Source organism: Zea mays, chromosome 7 (assembly GCF_902167145.1).
Source record: "Zea mays cultivar B73 chromosome 7, Zm-B73-REFERENCE-NAM-5.0, whole genome shotgun sequence".
Classification (NCBI taxonomy): domain Eukaryota; kingdom Viridiplantae; phylum Streptophyta; class Magnoliopsida; order Poales; family Poaceae; genus Zea; species Zea mays.
This window is the reverse complement of record NC_050102.1, coordinates 70,132,042-70,150,594: the sequence shown is the minus strand read 5'-3', so window position 1 is coordinate 70,150,594 and position 18,553 is coordinate 70,132,042. Positions and strand designations below refer to the sequence as shown.

The 18,553-nt window shown below is 41.0% G+C and overlaps 1 long non-coding RNA gene and 1 pseudogene across 3 annotated transcripts; one reads left to right on the top strand and one right to left on the bottom strand.

The window, feature by feature from the left end:
• Positions 1-2,691: 2,691 nt before the first annotated feature.
• Positions 2,692-6,752, bottom strand: LOC118472931 (uncharacterized; annotated as a pseudogene).
• A 2,908-nt stretch (positions 6,753-9,660) lies between these two features.
• LOC103632419 (uncharacterized) lies at positions 9,661-16,471 on the top strand. Of its 3 annotated transcripts, none has more exons than XR_555903.4 (6): positions 9,661-10,028; positions 10,732-10,831; positions 10,913-10,945; positions 11,065-11,156; positions 15,244-15,282; positions 15,965-16,471. It is a non-coding gene; the product is annotated as an uncharacterized lncRNA (long non-coding RNA). The 3 variants fall into 3 exon arrangements; XR_002748904.2 differs by having other exon boundaries at positions 9,724-10,028; positions 14,826-15,282; XR_002748903.2 differs by having other exon boundaries at positions 9,724-10,633.
• Positions 16,472-18,553: the final 2,082 nt, after the last annotated feature.

The window sequence follows — 18,553 nt, the reverse complement described above, 5'->3', positions numbered from 1 at the left end:
TTATTGATTTCTATGGTTTAAATGCCTTTCCAATCCGAAAAAATCAAATAAATACCAAAGGAGGTCAAAAAATAGTGAAACTTGGCATGGAGTCTTAACTTGGTTCTAGTTGCTTGCGATAAAAAATCAGAGGATTATACAAAAGTTGGTTTGTAGATTGTTCACAGGCGGTCACATCTCTCACTAAGATCCATAACATTGGAGTAGTACTTCACGGCTTGAGCCATATTTCATACCTTTGCTTGTTTTTTGCTTGAAAAGTGTACCATCTGTTCTTCTAACCGCTACAAACGTATTTCCGCTGAAGATCTCCCATTTCGGATTATTTATTGATTTCTATGGTCTAAATGCCTTTCCAATTCGAAAAAATCAAATAAATACCAAAGGTGGTCAAAAAATAGTGAAACTTGGCATGGAGTCTTATCTTGGTTCGAGTTGCTTGTGATAAAAAAATCAGAGGATTATACAAAAGTTGGTTTGTAGATTGTTCACAGGCGGTCACATCTCTCACTAAGATCCATAACATTGGAGTAGTACTTCACGGTTTGAGCCATATTTCATACCTTTGCTTGTTTTTTGCTTGAAAAGTGTACCATCTGCTCTTCTAACCGCTACAAACTTACTTCCGCTGAAGATCTCCCATTTCGGATTATTTATTGATTTCTATGGTTTAAATGCCTTTCCAATCCGAAAAAATCAAATAAATACCAAAGGAGGTCAAAAAATAGTGAAACTTGGCATGGAGTCTTAACTTGGTTCGAGTTGCTTGCGATAAAAAAATCAGAGGATTATACAAAAGTTGGTTTGTAGATTGTTCACAGGCGGTCACATCTCTCACTAAGATCCATAACATTGGAGTAGTACTTCACGGTTTGAGCCATATTTCATACCTTTGCTTGTTTTTTGCTTGAAAAGTGTACCATCTGTTCTTCTAACCGCTACAAACTTACTTCTGCTGAAGATCTCCCATTTCGGATTATTTATTGATTTCTATGGTTTAAATGCCTTTCCAATCCGAAAAAATCAAATAAATACCAAAGGAGGTCAAAAAATAGTGACACTTGGCATGGAGTCTTAACTTGGTTCGAGTTGCTTGCGATAAAAAAATCAGAGGATTATACAAAAGTTGGTTTGTAGATTGTTCACAGGCGGTCACATCTCTCACTAAGATCCATAACATTGGAGTAGTACTTCACGGTTTGAGCCATATTTCATACCTTTGCTTGTTTTTTGCTTGAAAAGTGTACCATCTGTTCTTCTAACCGCTACAAACTTACTTCCGCTGAAGATCTCCCATTACGGATTATTTATTGATTTCTATCGTTTAAATGCCTTTCCAATCCGAAAAAATCAAATAAATACCAAAGGAGGTCAAAAAATAGTGAAACTTGGCATGGAGTCTTAATGATGCGTCATGATGCCCGATCTTCACGACGTAGGATCAATCTTCAGATAACTAGCTTCAAAGAAGCCAAGATAACTTGCTGCAAGCAGCGATAACTAGTGCAACATGACAAATAAAACTCGAAGCCAACCACCGTCTTCAACCAGCAGCCTGAATCGAGGATTCGCCCAACCACACTCTCAAAGAACCAACCAACACAGCCTACAATCAATCGAGGAGACCTCGAAGGGAGTAGGAGCACCAATTGGGAGCGGATGAAGCCGCCGCTTCTGCAATCCCGCGAAGGAATTCACAAGAGCAAAGGGGTAGAGATCACTCTCAATATTTGTTAGCACACAGCTGAACAAAGGGGTTCTGTTTTAGATTATCATAAGCTGCCTTACATCATAGACATAGGGGGGTATTTATACTAGTAACAACCAGCCTTAGCGAGGTATAAACACAAAACAAAAGTATTTTCACGAGCTAATGTGAAGGAGCCTCTTCGGGAGATCTGCAGAGTTGATTTCCGTGTGGCTGTTTGACTTCTGCGCAGTCTTCAGTATTTTGACAATAACTTCTTCTAGGAATCTTCAAATGACGTGGGACTGGTTGCATTGGAAAGCTAACTTGATAAGCTTTCTCACCATATATAGCATGCTTAATGAAACTTCGTAGAATGATGCAGTTTAATACGAAAACTTGGTCATCAAGCTGACTGTTGACCTTCTGACCAGTCGGCACTAAAGTAGGTCGGCTACCTTTCTGGTAGATGTGGTTAAGTCGGCTTTAGAAGCATTGGAAACTAGACTTCAAGAGCTTTCCAAAAAGTACTTATGGGCCTTCATAGCTTTTGGGAATCAAAAGATATGACTATTTCTTTTGGACGGTTCTGTTGCGCTCGACTGACTCGGATATAGCTCTTCTTGCTGATTCGCCCTTGATATGTTTTGTCGTTCCTCTTTAGTGAACCTAAGTAATATCAACATACACGACTTAGGTAGCATAAAATTCTCATTAGTGTTTAAATGAAATTCATAAAGTAGCGTGTGCACCTCTTGCTGTAGCTTCTTAGCTCGGCTACGTGTAACTGGTCCATCAAAGACTTGGGTTGGTGATGATGTTGGTTGTACTTGAGTTGATGTAGTATGACTTGGGGGTTGTAACATGTTGCTTAATGGCGTGGTCATATCATCCTCCTCTCCTTGAAAAGGAGTCGTCCTCGACTCTGAAATGTCTTCGCTTGTATATGGTAAGAGGTCAGCAACATTGAACGTGTTGCTCACGCCATAGCTTGGTGGAAGATCTATCTTGTATGCATTATCATTGATCTTGGCAAGAACACGAAATGGACCATCCCCTCGTGGCATCAATTTGGATTTGCGCTGATCAGGAAAACGCTCCTTGCGCAAGTGAATCCAAACCAAGTCCCCCGGCTCAAATAACACTTTCTTCCTATGCTTGTTCATACTTGCAGCCTTGCGCACTGCTTTGAGCTCAATTGCTTCCTTAGTCTTCTCATGTATCTTTTTTATATATGCAGCACGCTTGGAAGCTTCCATATTGGTTCTTTCATGCAATGGAAGGGGCAACAAATCTATGGGAGCAATAGGTTTGAACCCATATACAATTTCGAAGGGGCATAAATTAGTTGTAGAATGTACTGCCCTGTTATAAGCAAACTCCACGTGTGGCAAATATTCCTCCCAATCCTTCAAGTTCTTCTTTACCATTGTTCGCAGGAGCATTGCTAATGTACGATTCACCACTTCAGTTTGGCCATCAGTTTGGGGGTGGCATGTGGTGGAGAACAAAAGTTTAGTCCCAAGCTTTGCCCAAAATGTCCTCCAAAAATAGCTCACAAACTTCACATCACGGTCAGATACGATGGTCTTGGGCACTCCATGTAGTCTCACGATTTCTCTGAAAAACAAATTAGCAACATGTGAAGCATCGTCGCTCTTGTTGCATGGAATAAAATGAGCCATTTTTGAAAATCTATCAACCACAACAAAAATAGAATCTCTCTTTTTTCGAGTCATCGGCAGTCCTAAAACAAAATCCATGCTTATGTCTTCCCAAGGAATTTTAGGAGCGGGTAAAGGAGTATATAAACCATGAGGGTTCAATTTTGACTTAGCTTTGTGACAGGTGACACAACGCTCCACAAATCTGATGATGTCTCTCCTCATCTTGGGCCAATAGAAATGATCACTGAGCATTTCATAAGTCTTCCTTTGTCCAAAATGACCTGTTAGACCGCCTCCATGTGACTCCTGCAATAAAAGCAATCTAACCGAAGAATTTGGTACACAAAGTTTGTTAGCTCTAAACAAAAATCCATCATGTATATGATATTTTTCCCAACCTTTTCCATCTTTACAATGATTGTATGGTTCTGAAAATTCAGGATCATCATTATACATTTCTTTCAAATTTTCAAGACCCAAAACTTTTACCTCTAGTTGATTCAACAACACATTCCTTCGAGACAAGGCATCAGCGACCACATTGTCCTTACCTTTCTTATATTTCACAATGTATGGAAATGTTTCGATAAACTCAACCCATTTGGCATGGCGACGGTTCAGTTTGGCTTGCCCTTTCAAATACTTCAAAGCTTCATGATCGGAATGAATAACAAACTCTTTTGGCCATAAGTAGTGCTGCCATGTTTCAAGCGCTCGGACCAAAGCATACAATTCTTTGTCATATACAGAATAATTTAATTGAGCACCTCCCAATTTTTCACTAAAATATGCTATAGGTTTTCCTTGTTGCATTAAAACTCCTCCTATCCCAATCCCACTAGCATCACATTCTACTTCAAAAGTTTTAGTGAAATCAGGAAGAATAAGTACAGGTGCTTCAGTCAAACGTTTCTTCAATTCTTGAAAAGCATCTTCTTGTGAGTTCCCCATTTAAATTCAACACCTTTCTTTGTCAATTCATTTAAAGGAGAAGCAATGGTACTGAAATCTCGCACAAATCTTCTATAAAAACCAGCAAGACCATGAAAACTTCTTACTTGACTTACATTCGTTGAAGCTGGCCAATCCTTGATGGCTTTCACCTTGGATTCATCCACCTCTATTCCTTTTGCTGAAACAACAAAGCCAAGAAACACAACATGGTCTGTGCAAAAACTGCACTTCTCAAGATTAGCAAATAATTTCTCCTTTCTAAGCTCATCTAAAACTTGTCGAATGTGTTTCACATGTTCATCAAAAGACTTGCTGTAAATTAGAATATCATCGAAGTAGACAACAACAAATTTTCCAATGAAAGTTCTTAAGACATGGTTCATTAATCTCATAAAAGTACTAGGAGCATTAGTCAACCCAAAGGGCATTACTAACCATTCATACAACCCAAATTTTGTTTTAAATGCAGTCTTCCATTCATCTCCAGTTTTCATTCTTATTTGATGGTATCCACTTCTCAAATCAATTTTAGTAAAAATTGTGGAACCACTTAATTCATCAAGCATATCATCTAGTCGTGGAATAGGATGGCGATAGCGAACGGTAATATTATTTATAGCTCTACAATCAACACACATCCTCCAAGATCCATCTTTCTTAGGTACTAAAATCACAGGAACAGCACAAGGGCTTAAGCTTTCACGAACAAAACCTTTATCAAGAAGTTCTTGTACTTGCCTTTGTATTTCCTTAGTTTCTTCGGGATTGGTTCGATATGGTGGACGGTTAGGAAGTGCAGCCCCTGGAATAAGATCGATTTGATGCTCAATCCCTCGAATTGGAGGTAGTCCAGCCGGTGTTTCTTGTGGAAACACGTCTTCAAAGTCCTGCAAAAGATCAGCCACAACACTAGGAAGAGATGTTATGTCGTTAGGAGAAATCAAAATATCCTTATTCACAAGTACAAAGAGTACTTGATATGGGTTGTTCCTCACTTCTCTCAGCTCAGATTTTGTGGCTAGCATAACTAGATGTTCTCCCTCTTCCTTCCTTTTATCTCTTGAATTTGGCTTGTAGCACTCGCTCACCAAATTGTGGATGGCACTCAATTTCTTTTGCTCTTCTCCTCCTCTACTTGCTGCACTAATTTCAGTTTTCTTTTGTAAATGTTCAGCCATGATTTGTTGAGGGGTCATAGGCTTGAGTACAAACTTTCTCCCTTTCAGATCTAGCGTGTATTGATTTGTTCTTCCATAATGCTGAGAATATCGGTCATATTGCCAAGGTCTTCCTAGCAGCATGTGACACACAGACATGGGTGCAACATCGCACTCCACTGTGTCAACATACTCTCCAATCTTGAACGGAACTTTCACCTTATAACCAATCTTGATATCTCCTGATTCATTCAACCATTGGACATGATAAGGATGAGGGTGTCGCTGCAATTTCAAACCAACCTTGTCAACCATCTCACGACTTGCAAGATTATGACAACTCCCTCCATCAATGATCACTTTTACTACTTTGTCTTGCACTTTGGCTCACGTTTGAAAAAGATTATGTCGCTGTCCAATTTCAGCTTCTTTCATTTGAACACTCAAGATTTGTGTTACCATAAGAGTAGTACCATGCTCAAATTCACATCCCGTATGTTCTTCAGATTTATCAATGTCATCTTCATTTCCTGCTTCAGCTTCCTCTTCACTAGCTGATGTATATTCTCCATCATCAGTCACAAGGATCACACGATTATTTGGACATTCCTTTATGACATGACCACGACCTCCACACTTGAAGCACTGAATACCACTACTCTTGGCTGTTGAACCCACTGATGTTGAAGTGGATGCTGCTGGTTTATAACTCGTGTTTGGAGCAGCACCGTTCTTTCCACTAGAATTGCCTTGAATATTGGATCGCAAGCCTCCAGTTGAACCTTTCGTTGCTGACGATGCAGCAGTAAACCTTGAGATCGATTTGCTTCCTCCAGTCATGGTTCGTGCACCATATGACAAGGGCTTGCTGCTCTTTGCATCTTGTTGCAGCTGGCGTTCAGCTTTGGTGGCTTGATGTACCAAATCAATAAGACTTTGGTACGGCTGAAACTCAACAATACGCTGAATGTTGCGGTGTAACCCAGCCATGAAACGTGCAATGGTTTGCTCTTCGTCTTCATACACATTGGCTCTAATCATGGCCTTCTCCATCTCCTTATAATACTCCTCAACAGAGAAACTTCCTTGCCTCAAATTCTGCAATTTATCAAAAAGATCACGCCGATAATGCTTCGGCACAAAACGAATTCTCATTTCTCGCTTCATCTCTTGCCAAGTAATAATAGGGTCCTCTCCATCTTCTTCACGATCACGAAGAAGTTGCTCCCACCAAATCAGAGCATATCCTTCAAACTCAAGAGATGCCATTGCAAGTTTCTTCTCCTCTGAATAATTATGTAGGCAGAAGATTTTCTCCACTTTCAATTCCCATGTGAAATAATCTTCAGGATCAGATCTACCATCAAATTTTGGCATGGTAAACTTAAGTTTCCCAAATCTCTCTTCTTGGTTGATGCCTCTATGGTGACGACGACCATAGCGATGTTGAGACTGATCATCCCCAAATTCAGATTCTTCATTGTCATTATTTCTTCGATTCCGACCTCTTCCTCTACCATATGCAGCACCTTGATTTCTCCTCCCATGTTCACTTGCTCTTCTAGAATAATTTCCTTCATCTTCTTCCCCATCTTCATCATGGTTTCTTACACCGTCGAGGAGTCGACGACGAACTCTGATTTCAGCCATAAGTGTCTGAAGATCTTGTGCCAACAGATCTTGCTTGGCTTCTATGCTTTGTTTGAGCTCATTGAATTGTATCAGGGTGACACATTCTTCAATCTCAACGTTGGGATCCATCTTCCTGCGAAGTTAGTGGCAACAAGGCAACAAATATAGGTGGAATATGAAGCTATATAGAATCTCACAACCTCACCACTCTTACCAACCAAAGATCTTATGAGTTCCCTGCGGGTTGCAAGAAAATGTGTGGTGGTAACAAGAAAGTGGTGGTTAAGCGAATACAAGACCAGAGTACCGATTACGATGACTTATATGTGGAGCTTGGTGGGGATTAATAAACAAGGGATACAATCTGAATTCTAGTTGTTGTTAAGTTAAATAACCATCCGACTAGAAGTTCCCTGCCTAGTGCTGACCACAAGATTCGAGTGATGTAAATAGATCAAACACACGCGCAAGAAATTTCAGATTTGATGCAGACAAGGAGTATGATTGGAATGCAAGTGTTGCAATCAGATCCAACCAAATTTTTGCACCAAATGACAATAGCAAACTGGTTGAATAACTTGATAAAATTTTCAGCACTTGTGCACATAAACAAACTGATTGTTCTACTTTTCTTTCACAATCTTGTTCAACACTTTTCTTTGGTACTTTTCTTTCTTCTCTTTTTTTTTGATATTTTTTTTATAGAACTAAACACAGAGATCTGATATGATATTGCACACTTTATAATACTTAACAAAGAACTCAACCAGCAGCTATAACTTAAATAGGATCAAAGTTAACGCGAAGGAAATGATGAGAGTTTTCAGATTTTTCTTTTTGTGGATATTTTCAGATATATATACGAGGCTCAAAGGGAACACAAAGGATAGAGTGATCAGCAACTAAACAAAGACTCTAAGGACTGAAACTTAACAAAACTCACTAGAACAACAGATTGAAACAAAGGCTATGGCAAAAAATATTTTATGGCTTTTTGGTGGATAGGACGAACACCAAATATATGTAGCTAAGGGTAAAGAATCCTACCGTGGCAACTGAGGCTTTGATACCAGATGATGCGTCACGATGCCCGATCTTCACGACGTAGGATCAATCTTCAGATAACTAGCTTCAAAGAAGCCAAGATAACTTGCTGCAAGCAGCGATAACTAGTGCAACCAGACAAATAAAACTCGAAGCCAACCACCGTCTTTAACCAGCAGCCTGAATCGAGGATTCGCCCAACCACACTCTCAAAGAACCAACCAACACAGCCTACAATCAATCGAGGAGACCTCGAAGGGAGTAGGAGCACCAATTGGGAGCGGATGAAGCCGCCGCTTCTGCAATCCCGCGAAGGAATTCACAAGAGCAAAGGGGTAGAGATCACTCTCAATATTTGTTAGCACACAGCTGAACAAAGGGGTTCTGTTTTAGATTATCATAAGCTCCCTTACATCATAGACATAGGGGGGTATTTATACTAGTAACAACCAGCCTTAGCGAGGTATAAACACAAAACAAAAGTATTTTCACGAGCTAATGTGAAGGAGCCTCTTCGGGAGATCTGCAGAGTTGATTTCCGTGTGGCTGTTTGACTTCTGCGCAGTCTTCAGTATTTTGACAATAACTTCTTCTAGGAATCTTCAAATGACGTGGGACTGGTTGCATTGGAAAGCTAACTTGATAAGCTTTCTCACCATATATAGCATGCTTAATGAAACTTCGTAGAATTATGCAGTTTAATACGAAAACTTGGTCATCAAGCTGACTGTTGACCTTCTGACCAGTCGGCACTAAAGTAGGTCGGCTGCCTTTCTGGTAGATGTGGTTAAGTCGGCTTTAGAAGCATTGGAAAGTAGACTTCAAGAGCTTTCCAAAAAAGTACTTATGGGCCTTCATAGCTTTTGGGAATCAAAAGATATGACTGTTTCTTTTGGACGGTTCTGTTGCGCTGGACTGACTCGGATATAGCTCTTCTTGCTGATTCGCCCTTGATATGTTTTGTCCTTCCTCTTTAGTGAACCTAAGTAATATCAACATACACAACTTAGGTAGCATAAAATTCTCATTAGTGTTTAAATGAAATTCATAAAGTAGCGCGTGCACCTCTTTCTGTAGCTTCTTAGCTCGGCTACGTGTAACTGGTCCATCAAAGACTTGGGTTGGTGATGATGTTGGTTGTACTTGAGTTGATGTAGTATGACTTGGGGGTTGTAACATGTTGCTTAATGGCGTGGTCATATCACTTAACTTGGTTCTAGTTGCTTGCGATAAAAAAATCAGAGGATTATACAAAAGTTGGTTTGTAGATTGTTCACAGGCGGTCACATCTCTCACTAAGATCCATAACATTGGAGTAGTACTTCACGGTTTGAGCCATATTTCATACCTTTGCTTGTTTTTTGCTTGAAAAGTGTACCATCTGTTCTTCTAACCGCTACAAACGTATTTCCTCTGAAGATCTCCCATTTCGGATTATTTATTGATTTCTATGGTCTAAATGCCTTTCCAATCCGAAAAAATCAAATAAATACCAAAGGTGGTCAAAAAATAGTGAAACATGGCATGGAGTCTTAACTTGGTTCTAGTTGCTTGCGATAAAAAAATCAGAGGATTATACAAAAGTTGGTTTGTAGATTGTTCACAGGCGGTCACATCTCTCACTAAATAAGGTTTCAATACGGTTTAAATACGGTTGAGCATATTAGTTTTTCTTCTTAAAAAAGTGGCGCGAGATTACAGCTTTTGGAGAGCAGACGCGGTAAAAAGCCCGCTGTCCGTGGGTGACCCACATGTCAACGAGAATAAGATTTTCTTCACTGGACTGATCCGAGTCGTTCCCCAAATCCACTGCTTGAGGAGGTGAGCACTCGGATCCGGCGAGGTGCCGCGAGCGAGGCGCGATGAGAGACCGGCACTTCGGACAGGGTAAGCGGGCACATCACGAATCTGCTTCAATTCCCTTCTCCTGCTCTCAGATCTTGCCTTTTCTTCCTAGGATTTGCGCTCGTTCTCGTGCTTCCCTACGCATCGTGAACTCATTTCTTTAGTGGTGACGATAGCAGCGATTTGCCCGGAGGGTTCTCGAGGTATTTCAGCAGTTGTGCTGTTGCGTTGAATCGAGAAGGAAAGGAGTAGGAGGACTCGCCCCCCATCCACTGTCTGTGCAAGAAGCTTGTGGAGCTAGGTAGTGTGCAGTTCCGGCGTACTGTAGTGAGGATCTGACGACAGTTTCACTTCACCTACTTATCGGATTTTGAGCTGCCCCCTCATCACACCGTCGCTGAATTCCCTAGAAGAAGGCGGCGGGGTATTGGTGGAAGTGCTGCTGTTGGTGCACATTCACGGCGACCGGTGTGGCCTGGGGCACGGAGGCCATGAACGTCTTGTGCCGATTGTGCGAAATGGCCATTCCGTGGTTGCTGCTTGATTTATTTCGGGCTTTGGGGAATTTTCCTATGGGAGATCGATGCCAGGACGGGAAATGTCTGCATTAGTTGACAACAATAGCATAATTTGGGAAGCTAGTAAAGGTGACCCCCACTACAGTATGCAATCCATTATTTGCAGCAACATTTGAATGCATGCTGAGTTTTAACACAGCAATACATAACCCTTTTTTGTCTTGCAGCCACCAATCAAATCTCATTTGTTTCATGATGAGTCACTACCATCTTTCTTCCGGAGGTTGGTATGGTCACCAAATTGATGTTTTCTAGTATTGCCAGCAGGTATATGTTGTTTTTGCATTAGTGTTTAGTGATAGTTAAGCTCATGTTTCTTAAGCTTGAAATTGTGTTCACTGGTTGCAGGCCTATTTTCAGCAAATGCCATGTCCTCTCAAGGTAGCTAAACGAGCCAGATACTTTGTAGTTCGACAACCTCAATCCTTTTGACCATGAAACGATCAGCTAAACTAAGATATTGTGCACTTACTTGTATTTTTGTATTGACACCATTGCAGTATGACAAAATGGAGATGTGAAGCGTGGACAATCAGTTGGCACTGCAGCCATTGGTGGTCCATTCAAGCCTCTGAATCATGATGGAAAATTAGTAAGTCAATCTGAGTCTTTTGATCCTTGGGTACAAGTATCTTCATAGTATTAGCGTAACTGTTAGCGTTGTTGTGTATACCTCTATAAAATATTTATTTGATTAGGAAAGGTAACATGGACATTATTGGTCTCTTAGGAAATGGTAAAAAAAATATAGAAACAAATGGGATGATCTGAAAGCAATCTTCTGGCCTTACATAATGATGCTTATTTTTTCTATGAGCATCATCATTAATCAGCAAGAAATGCACTACTCCATCATTAATCACTATCATCATCTTTGCCGTTATGGATTGTTCTTTCTTCATTATTATCACTAGCATATTGCAGAAATGTTTCGTCTTCTTCGTCTTCAAATAAATCTTCCGGTTCATCTTCCCTTTGTCTTTGAAGGTCTTGAACTATACTTGCATGAACAGTAAAAGAATTTTCACCAACCAACGCGTCATTGTCCATATTGACATCACAATCTTGAATATGAAAATCAACACACTCATCGTCTTGGTATGACAGCTCCACACCCTTTGATATTTCATCGCTTGAAATTTCAGCCACATTCCACAAATGCCTATGTGAGAATTTTTGAACAACTCGCCAGTCTCCACGATATTTGGTGTCTTCCAAGTAAAATACCTTTGTCGCCTGCGTGGATAGAATAAAAGGATCATCCTTGTACCAAATACATGCATGGTTGATGCTTCTAAAGAATCCATCATCTTTCATCCTTGCCCTGTTACTACATGTATCAACCCAATCACACCGAAATAGAACCACTGACCGATGTCCGCTAGAGTCTGCATTGTACTGCAGCTGAATTATTTCTTTCAAGCAACCATAAAATTCAACATCTTCTCCATTATGGGTGCCATGAACCATAACTCCACTATTCTGTGTCCTTCTATTTTTCTCACGCTCAATAGTGTGGAACCTTACACCACCAACAATACATGCTGAAAATATTCTTACTCGCAGATCTGGTTGACATGACAAAGCGTATAGGTCACCACTTACATCTTCACCATTCACAAATCGTAGAGTTGCAATCTGTACACATAATTCCCAAGCTGGTTAAAACATATTCAACCACTAAAAATGGTTAAAGAAAATATGCAACAACAACTCACATGGTTCTTAAACCAGGTAGCAAATTGTTTCTCAATGGTTTTTTCATTATCTTGATTTCCTTCATTCTGTAGCTCCTTTCTATATAACCTGCAGAGCATTTTTAAACAAACAATTAGCACATCGAATTAGTAGGTTTGTAGACAAATGAAGCGAAATTGTGGATACGAAGACATACTCTATATATTGTTCAACCTCTGGACAATTGTTTAACACATACCAAACCATCTTTTCATATATATTTTCTTGGTATGTAATCCTATGCCCTCCGAGTAAATCGACTCCATGTTGGAAAACAGATAAATCACCCTTGCTCATATCAACGCGCTCTCTGTTCCTGCCCTCCCAATTATGTCGTGTGTCGAGATCATCAAAATACCGCGAACAAGCAGTCAAGCATTCATTAGCAACATATGCTTCAGCAATTGAGCCTTCAGGTCGTGCCATGTTCCTAACAGAATGCTTCAAAGTAAATAACCGTCTTTCGACGGGGTACATCCAACCATATTGCACTAGGCCTCTCAGGATAGCTTCATCAGGTAAATGGACAGTCAAGTGGACCATGACATCAAAAAATGCAGGAGGAAATATTTTCTCAAGCTTGCATAGAACAATTGGGATTTCGTCTTTCATTCTATGCAAAATATTTAACTTCAATGTCCTAGCACATAATTGCTGAAAAAAGTTACCTAGTTCAGCAATTGCTATGTACATGTCATTATCCATGATTCCTCGAAGAGCGACAGGTAAAATACGTTGCAATATTATATGGCAATCATGAGTTTTTAACCCTTGGAGGTTGCGTCCATCAGCTGTAATACATGTTGCTAGGTTAGAAGCATATCCATCTGGAAACTTTACACTTCTTAGAAAGTCATAGAAAGCAAGCTTTTGCTTTTTATCCATTGTGTATGGAGCAGGAGGAGCGCTATATGAATCTCCATCACGCTTCAAGTGCAAATATTTTTGTATGCCCATGTCTTCCATATCAAGCCTAGCATTAATAGTATCCTTCGACTTCCCAGGAATACCTAGTAATGTACCAAGAATTGACTCACATATATTTTTTTCGATGTGCATCACATCAAGGTTATGTCGCAGCTTCAAACCTGTCCAGTAAGACAAATCCCACAAACACGACCTTTTCTTCCAACATTGGCCATCATTTGCATCCCGCTTTCTCTTCTTGTTTTGAGGATGCTTTCCTGGTCTAACATCCTTGACACTGTCCAACTGCTGCTTCAATTCAACCTCACTAAATGCCTCTGGCTTGTCACGGTTTTCAACTTTCCCATCAAAGTCTTTCTTTTTTCTCCATGGATGATCCTTTTCAAGGAATCGTCGATGCCCAATATAGCAAATCTTATTCCGTATTCTTCTAGAGCAGGGATTTTTGTCACAATGCAAACAAGCATAATACCCTCTGGTGACTCTACCAGACAATGTGCTTAGCGCTGGATAATCATGTATGCACCATAGCACCGCAACATGTAGAATAAACTCTTTTCCAGCTCTTGCATCAATAGTATTGACACCCAACCAAAGATCTTGCAACTCGTCAATTAGTGGCTCTAAAAAGACATCAAAATCCTTTCCTGGGCATTCTTTGCCAGGGATGAGTAGACACATCATGAAGTTTGATTGCTCGACACATACCCATGGAGGAAAGTTGTAAGGGATAACAAAAACAGGCCACATACTATAAGAGGAGCTCATTTTCCCAAATGGATTGAAACCATCTGTTGCAAGACCAAGCCTGATATTCCTAGGATCTTCTGCAAACCAACTGTGTTGCTTATCGAAGTCCTTCCATGCCTTACCATCCGCTGGATGGTTGAGCTCATTTTCCACAACTTTCCTCTTCAACTTATGCCATTGTGCCTCCTCAGATATTTTTTCGAGGAAAACATCCTTTTCAACCTAGGAATCAAAGGAAAATGCCGCAGTACCTTTTGAGGACTCTTATTTTTACCTTCACCATCTTTCCATCTAGATTCTTCACACACTGGGCATTCATCTTTTTTTGCATAATCCTTCCGAAACAAAACACAATTATTTGGGCACACATGGATTGACTCATATCCGAGTCCTAATACACGAATAAGTTTCTTTGCTTCATTATAAGATGCTGGAAGGCTATATTGTGGGAACGACAATGATAATAACTTCAAAATTGCATTGAATGCCACATTGCTGATCCGATAAAATGACTTGATATGAAGTAACCGAACCACAAAAGAAAATTTTGTGAATGGTGAACCTGGGTGAAGTGTCTGCTTCATCTCATATAACACAACTGCAAACATGGACTTCCCTGTACCTTCTTCAGATGTGAATAACTCATGCACCATATCTGGTAATCTATCACCAGGGTTATCTTGTTCATACTCATTCATACTAGCATCCTCATTCAAACTAGGTTGTTCATCTAGATGGTCAGCATTTTCATTTATCCATAGTGGCTCTCCATGATGTATCCATGTTGTGTATGTGCTCACCATCCCATTAATATATAAGTGATCCTCTACTTGTGATTTATGTTTAGAAAGTTGATTCAAGCACTGTCGACATGGGCATAGGATATCCTCAGCATCAGGAAACCGCTCTTCAACAAACTTCATGAACTCATCCACTCCGGCGAGATACTTGTTGCTGAAAAGCCTAGAATTGATCCAAGATCTGTCCAACTGCCATACATTGAAATAATAAAAGAATGTAGGTTAGATAAATTAAAATTCTAACCCACTAAAAATTTTCTTAATAAATGTAACTAATACCAACTAAATATAATACTAGCCATGAAGATAACGCTTCATTTTTTATTCAATTGCAAGGTAGCCAGAATGTTGATCCAGTTTTAGATTTTTAATTACTTCTTCAAATTCTTTATTATTCTCATGATTGTATTTTTGAGAGGTTACACAGTAACTGAAAGTTCTGTATATTTGAATCCCATCTTGCAGGAAACTAATTTGATGGTACAAAATGGCATTCTAGAGAAGGTAACAGATCTTCTTATCACAGTTGTAGAGCTAAAAAGCATCGTTCTTGGTTCAGTTCCTAGTTGGTTGTTCTACCGAAGTTATACGGGTAGTGGCACGCTCTCGCTAACCATATGGGAGTAGATGATGACTGTTCTAGTGCCCTTCTGTCACAAACACATTGTTCAGATTTTCTAGCCAAACAGACAGATAGATTATCGATCGAGACAGCCAACCTCCCAGCAAAATTCTATAGAAATAAGCTGCAAACAAGGCTATAACTATATAGGAGTAGATGATGACTGTTCTAGTGTCACAAACACATTGTTCAGACTTGACAGTCATCAGATCATGCATCATCGGAGTGAGTGGTCAACGAAGTACTAGAGAAAGCAGCTGAACAAGCTGCCTCTCGCGTGTCTCAAGGTCCCTCCGCAACGCAGCGATCTCCTCCATCTGACGGTTGAACTCGGCGATCAACGCCGCAGCCTCGTCCCTGCTCCCGTGCATCATCAGCTCAGGCACGATCCGCGCCGCCAACCACTCGTCGTGAGGTCCCTGCGCGATCAGTTCCTTGACTCGTGCTAGCGTGCTCTGAGTCTCAGTACTGGCCATATCTGCCAAGACATGCATGTAGCTGTGAATCTGTGTGTGTACTTAAGATCTACAAACCTTTTGATGTTTCTTCTCCCTTGTACGGCAGGAAACACCTTGCCGCGGTGATAGCGCCAGAACAGCCGTCGACGGCTTCAAGCTCCTGCGTGTGTTTATTTGGGCAACAGAACTAGACGTGGATCACAAGTAGCCGCATTGTTTATTTGGGCAACAGAACTAGACGACATTGGGCGATGTTGCCTGGGTTCCCAGGTTCGACGGCTTCAAGCTCCTGCGGGATACCTGACGTTTGGGCAACAGAACTACCCGCATTGTTTATGGACCTGGACGTCCATGCACCTGGACACGTCTTGCCATTGGGCCTTGTTGCCTGGGTCGCTTCTAAAGGCAGTAAAATCATTCACCAAGGAGTCGACGACACAGCTAGCTGATTTGTCTGCTCTGACGTGTGTGTAAGCAAATGTTGTATCAGGTCATGTTTGTAAGGTGTGGGAAATGAAGTCTAGGCTTATGTAGTGCCACAAGTGTTACAACAAAAAACGTAGCATGCGCTCCTCTGATTCGTCGACATTATATTATATATTATATTTATTCATCGTCGTTATATTTATTGGGGTGAATAGAAAATCATGGAAATCTTGATAGATATAAATTATGCAATATATATGCAACTTGTGTTGAAAACAACAATAGGATTCAACTGAATACTCTTCAATTGAAGAGGGCTCCTAGTCAAAGACGCTAGATGGGTTGAGAATTAAAAGATGTGTAACAAAGTTGGCCTTGCCTCTCCACATCTATAAAACAGTAGCTTGACCATATGCGTAGGTGCGAAAGATTTGTCATCGTGGGCAAGTTAATATATTATGGACTAAAAAACAAGGTGATAGGAGGCAAAATCCTATAGATTAGCTATATACTAGAGACACTTTAATATAAATAGATGAAAAATTAAAAAAATAATTTAATGTGTTACATCAATAAGCACCTCATGCAGAACCCATTTAGCCTTGATGGTGGACCTCTCGTTACATCGATTATATAATATTTCATTTTAAAAATTCTATCACATATATCAATGATGAATGAGCTTGTCATACAATTGTCACAAGTCTGATGTAGAGCAAAATATGACGATTTATTCTCATGACGAGCCCATATTGTCATGGATCATCGTCACAAAAAGTATGTTAGAATGAGTTATGACAGTTTTAATGACGGTGGTTAATTTTTTGTCATTAAACTTACACGTCTCATTGAAATCGTCATAAACAGAGCGATCTAATGACGATTCTCACTAGTGTCATCACATATTTGTCATAGAAGGTCACATGTGTTGTAGTGCTTGGAGAGCTCGGTGACCCAGGCAAAAGACGTGAGGACGGACGATGGAAAACAACCGGCACCGCCGACCGGCCCTTGCGAGGATCCTACGGTGGAGGCCATCCTACCTGGCGAAGACGCTCCAGCGGCGGCTGTGACAGCCACCGAAGACCCTGCAGTGCCGACCGCTCCTTCGCAAGTGGCGGGGTTGTGTTATGGGTGTTGTGTTTAGGGCCTTTTGTGTGATACTGAAAGTCGGTTGCTGCGTAGGTTCCGACGTCTAGGCCTGCGCAAGCAACCCCTACTGACGATACTAATTTTATGGCGGCCGCAAATGCAGTGCCTGCTAATGATAGTTTGTCTGGTTCTGAATCTGGGTCTTGGTCATCTAATGGTGGTGAGTTTGGGATCCCGTTTTCGTTGACTGAGTCGTCGGATGAAGATTTGGATTATTTTGCTGCGTTAGATGTGGCTGCGGTGGAGTCCTCGCCGCGGCTGGAGGTGTGCGAAGCATTTGATCCCCCGGCTGGCGTGAGGACAGATCGTCGACGACGAAAAGTAGTGTCGAAACATAGCGTTGGCGAGATGTCGCGAAGTGGTAGGTGTCGTCAGATGGGGATGGAGCGAACCCGCCTTCGTGTAGATCGAGGTGGCCAACGAGATTTGTTGTCCTCGTCGCTCGGGACGAGTATTGGTGAGGGGGATTTGCGTAATCTTTTTTAGGGTGAGGAGTTGGAAATGATGTTTTTTAATTTTCGGGAGGTGGGCCTTATTCCGAAGGCTGAGCCGATGTAGTATGTTTGCTGCCCTCACTCTTGTCTTGCGGTAGTGAGTAAAAACGCTGCCCTCCCCCTCCTCAGAATAAAGAGGGAAGGGCGATGAAATGCGATTTGTACTTATTCGTGTGTTGTGGTTGGCGACTCTTCACTGTATGTATGTAATCTGCGACAACATTGTTGTGTGTAATGTGGTCGGTAACCCTTCGCTTGTCCATGCGATATTGTTGAATGAGATGGGGCCTTCGTGCTTGCTATGATTGTCCGGCTGCACCCTTGGGCGACTTTTGCACGGATTCGTCTTTTATTAAAGACTTCGCATCGTGCACTTATTGTGCTTGTCCGGCTGCACCCTTAGGCGACTTTTGCGTGGATTTGTCTTTTAGTAATGACCTCGCATCGTGCACTTATTGTGCTTGTCCGACTGCACCCTTAGGCCACTTTTGCGTGGATTTGTCTTTTAGTAAAGACCTCGCATCATGCACTTATTGTGCTTGTCCGGCTGCACCCTTAGGCGACTTTTGCGCGGATTTGTGTTTTAGTAAAGACCTCGCATCGTGCACTTATTGTGCTTGTCC